The sequence below is a fragment of the Anser brachyrhynchus genome (assembly GCF_964034855.1).
Source record: "Anser brachyrhynchus genome assembly, chromosome: 2".
Lineage (NCBI taxonomy): Eukaryota > Metazoa > Chordata > Aves > Anseriformes > Anatidae > Anser > Anser brachyrhynchus.
Window position 1 is genome coordinate 155,250,500 of NC_137695.1, and position 4,668 is coordinate 155,255,167.

Below are 4,668 nucleotides of genomic sequence, written 5' to 3' on the forward strand. Positions count from 1 at the left end.
GATGGAATTTAATCTATGGCATTTTTTATTCAGGGGTGTTTCAGTCCTCTAAATACAGAAACACATTATTGAGGCAGCAGTATTACAAACTAGAATGTCTAAAGTACATTAACTATTGAAACACATATTGTTAGTGAAATGCATGTGTCATACATCAGAATGAAAATACTGTTCCTGGAATATGTTGTGATATTTAATGAAATAGATCATTTTTTGAAAGAAAAAGGAGGCTGAAGGTAAAATGAATCACATAATGAATCTCACATATTGCCTGCTGGACCAAATATATTGCCTGTTTTGTCAGCTGTAAACCACAGTACTTTTCAGTGGCCAAGCACCCTGGATGAAATTTAAAATATTTGAAGAACTACAGACATTACGGCATATACGCTGAGGTCAGGAGTTTGCAAGACAGTTGCTTGCTATCATTCATTTATTCTCAAATTTGGCCTACTCTTGGAATTGCCTGTTCTCACCTGGTTTGTGACTGGCAAAACTTCAGATACCTACTTTTTTAAGAGTAAAGACAAGAGTTTTGAAGGAGTAGCTACAGATGTTGGTAAACAAAAGAGGTGATTTCTGAAGACTACTCTATTTGAAAACATTAAATAAGAAGGTCAGGTGATCATTGATGATAAGCAATCATTGCATATAACTGGGCCTGAAGCAGCCCAACTAGCTACAAACAATATTTTGTAGGCTGCCAAAGAAATAATTGAACCTATCATTTTATAGAAAGCAGGGAGGAAAATGATCAGCTCCTGTTCAGTGATCCCAATGTGCATGCACTGTTAGGATTATATGAGGAGGTACAGCTCAGTTTGCAAGTGATAGATCTGATGTGGTATCTAGGACTTGTCCTTGGCTCTCTTGCTGTGCATATGGAACTAATCATTTAGAGGGGTTTCTCTTTGAACGAGCTTACTGGCAACATTTAATGTGATCTTGAAGGGGAATCTATGTACATCTATCCAAGCCCTAGTACTTTATATTGTTTCAGGGCAGAAATTTCAGCTCTTGATTTATACCTTTATTTGGCTGACTACATGTTGTTTGCATTGTGCTGAGTTATGCTATATACATTTAGGACTATGCTAGCAATGAATATTGTTAACTCATAATAGAACCTGATTTTTACTGATGGAGAATATTTTTTACAAAATTAAAATTAATTAGATACAGTTGTCTGTGGCATATGTTTCTTCTAGACCATTAAAAAAATGTAAACTTCAGGCAATTTTCTGTCATACCTTAGAGATTTTGAAGAGGTTTTGTTTGATTGATTTTTGTTTGTTTGTTTTTTTTTTTTTTTTTGTACTCTTTTGTAAAACCCTGTCAGAATCATTGCTACACAATTCTGCAGACATTCATGTGGGGACCAGTATCTACCTGTCCAGAGGTATCCTGTTTCCCCTTCAGAGTATGAAAGAATAAGTGGAAAAAATGGTCTTGCTACAAACAGAAAACTTTCATTTATGTGTCAGAAATCCAGCTTGCCTTCCATTGAAAATTGTGTTAAACACAGGAAACCTTCAACAGTAAACCAATATACAAAGAAGTGATCTTTTGTAAAGAACATCATCTGAAATAAAATAATTTACAAATTGACAGGACACTTTGCCACTTCACAGTGGCAGATTAAAAAAAAAAAAAAAAAAAGGAACGGAAAGGAATGAAAAGGATGAAAGACCAAGCTGAAATAGAAATTAATCCAATGTAATCAGGAGAGGAGGGGACAGTAGCTGAAGAAATGCCTCAGTGACTGACAGATGTGTGGTAGAACTGCTTTGTGTCTCTGAGGCCACCTTCCAACATAAAAAATGTTCCCATACTAAGCATTTCATCAAGAGGAATAACAGATGGCCTCTTTCTTCCTCTGTCCAGAACACTCTAATTTTCTCGGTAAAAGGATGACTGAAAACATATTACTATCTGTTTCTTGTAGGTTGCTTCAGAGACAGCTGTTGCTGTTTTCCTATGAGAGAAGAAAACAGGCCTGCTTGTGGAATGTCCATCATCTTGGGTTACAAGGTCACAAAGATGGAGAGTCAGAATCATACATTTTGAACCTTAGTCACTCATATGACTGTTGCTCTCTTCCTGTCTGGAGGTTCTGATCTTACTCAGGGTAGATTTATCAGGTATCTTGCTTGCCAGCTCCTCTTCATCAATATATGACTTGTAGAGCCTCACACAGGTATTGATACATGATGCGCTATCCCAAATTATGATAGATTCAAGCAGAAGTGTCAAAATTGTTTTTCTTCCTTCCTCTGAGGACAGGAAGCTACCTGTATATTTAGTATTAATCAGAGGGAACATCAGTCAGACAGAGCATATAGAAACTACCTCGAGTTCTTAATATATCATACATTTTAGATAGGGAGGAGAAATGCAACATCGAATGGATAACTTTGTCACGTCATGTACTCCCTCGTACCTAACATCATTCTCCCCATATTTTTTGCTGTTTAATCTATGTATGTAGAGGTGGACTCACCAGCAAATATGTAGCAGAGCATTAGAGTCTCCTCTTCCACTATTCTCCCAATGTTTATGCCTTGGAAGACTGTAGGATAAGAGAGTTATTCATAGACAGACAGAGCTGCTGAGGAATGCTCTTTGCTTTGGAGTGTTTTTTTTTTGTTTGTTTTTAATATTTAGGAAAAGAAGGTGTAGACTAATTATAACATATTCAGGAAAACAAAAAATAATGAAATTACTTAGAAAATATGAGGTTTCAGGTAGCTTGGAGTAGAAGCTGGTCTCCTGGCTATACTGAGATTCCTAGCTCAAATGCTGATGTTTATGTACTAGAGATCTACAGTTAAATTTGATGAATCCTATTTTGGATTCTTGGTAAAACAAGATCTTTTAATGAGAGCCTGGCTTATAGAGAATTATCTGCTTGATTTCCTAAGTAAAAAGAATGTGAGGCAAATTTGGGTAAACAGGGAGAAAACTAAGGAGTAGTTAGCTGGTATTTTTCTAGTAATTCACAGAAGACTGAAGCTCACAGCAAGAACTTCTTAAAGATATTTTTTTTCACATTATTTTTCATTTACAAAGCACTGTGGAATGCAGGATGACAACATGCAGGACCCTTGATATAAATGATACAACATAATTCCTGTGTATCTTCTCACAGACTTTTATGCTGGGGTATGGTAATCTTTAAATTAGAAATGGAGAACGGTGGATTAATTCCCCTTTGAAAAGAACTGTGACTTCAACCACTTACTGGAAAGGCGAGTTAGAGTCACTGGCCTACTAATTCAGATATCTCTACTGTGTCTCTGTAAAGTTATGAGATTAATCTTGGCAACAGAGTTGAAGACATTATGAGAATTTTGCTTGTCTTTCCCTCCTAGCCTTAGTACTCTGTAAAGTAGGAGGTGGATTAGAGTCCCCACAGACTGTAGCTAGTTGTCTTCAAAGTTAAGGTTTGCCACAACAACATTCCCTTGGCATGGCATTTTGAAGAATACCAAAGTCCATCTATCTAACTTCTAACTTCTTTTCTAGGTTGGTATCAGGAGGAAAAAGATGTGGTGCTTTTACCCAGCTCGGTCAGCTGGGTCAGCTAAACCACCACAACCACTCTTTCACTCTCCATCCTCAAAGGAGAAAGGGAAAATATGATGGAAAGGGCTCAAGGGTTGGGATAAGGACAGGGAGATCACTCAGCAATAATCATCATGGGCAAAACAGACTCAGTATAGGGAGATTAATGAAATTTATTACCTATTACTAACAAGCTAGAGCTGTGAGAAACAACAACAAACTAAGCACACTTTTCCCCAAGCACCCTATTTTACCTCCTTACCCCTAGCAGCACAGGGGAACGGGTAATGGGGGCTGCGATCAGTCCCTGATGATTTGTCTCCACTGCTCCTTCACGGTCCCTCTCTGCCCCTGCTCCCCGTGGGGTCCCTCCCACGGGATGCCGTCCTGCCCGAACTGAGCCTGCGGGGGCTGCCCACAGGCAGCAGCTCTTCAGGAACTGCTCCCACACGGCTCCGTACCACGGGGTCCATCCCCCAGGAGCAAACTGCTCCAGCACGGGTCCCCCACGGGTGGGCGGCAGCTCCCCCCAGACCCCCTGCTCCTGCGTGGGCTCCTCTCCACGGGCTGCAGCTCCGGCCCGGGGCCTGCTCCTGCGGGGGCTCTCCATGGGCCGCAGCCTCCTCCAGGCCACATCCACCTGCTCCACCGGGGGCTCCTCCACGGGCTGCAGCGTGGAGATCTGCTCCGTGTGGGACCCGTGGGCTGCAGGGGGACAGCCTGCTCCACCTGGGGCCTCTCCACAGGCCGCAGGGGAACTGCTGCTGCCTGCCTGGAGCACCTCCTGCCCTCCTGCTGCACTCACCTTGGGGGCTGCAGGGCTGCTTCCCACTCCTTGCTCTCCCAGCTGCTGTTGCACAGCAGGTTTTTTTATGTGTTTTTTTTTTTTTTTTTTTTCTTCTCAAATCTACTTTCACAGAGGTGCAACCAACATCACTCATTGGCTAGGCTCTGTCCAGTGGCAGGTCCCCTTTGGAGCTGCCTGGAGCTGGCTCTGATCTGACATGGGACAGCTTCTGGGCTCTTCTCACTGAAGCCACCCCTGCAGCCCCCCTGCAGCCAAGTCTTTGCCACATAAACCCAATAGAAGAAGTAATAAGTTTT

General features: G+C 41.6%; 1 long non-coding RNA gene across 1 annotated transcript; it reads right to left on the reverse strand.

Annotated features, from left to right (window-relative positions):
* Positions 1-1,283: 1,283 nt before the first annotated feature.
* Positions 1,284-4,423, reverse strand: LOC308189238. Its single transcript, XR_013946195.1, has 3 exons — positions 4,370-4,423; positions 2,501-2,569; positions 1,284-2,291 (listed from the first exon to the last, which is right to left on the reverse strand). It is a non-coding gene; the product is annotated as an uncharacterized lncRNA (long non-coding RNA).
* Between the last annotated feature and the right edge of the window lie 245 nt (positions 4,424-4,668).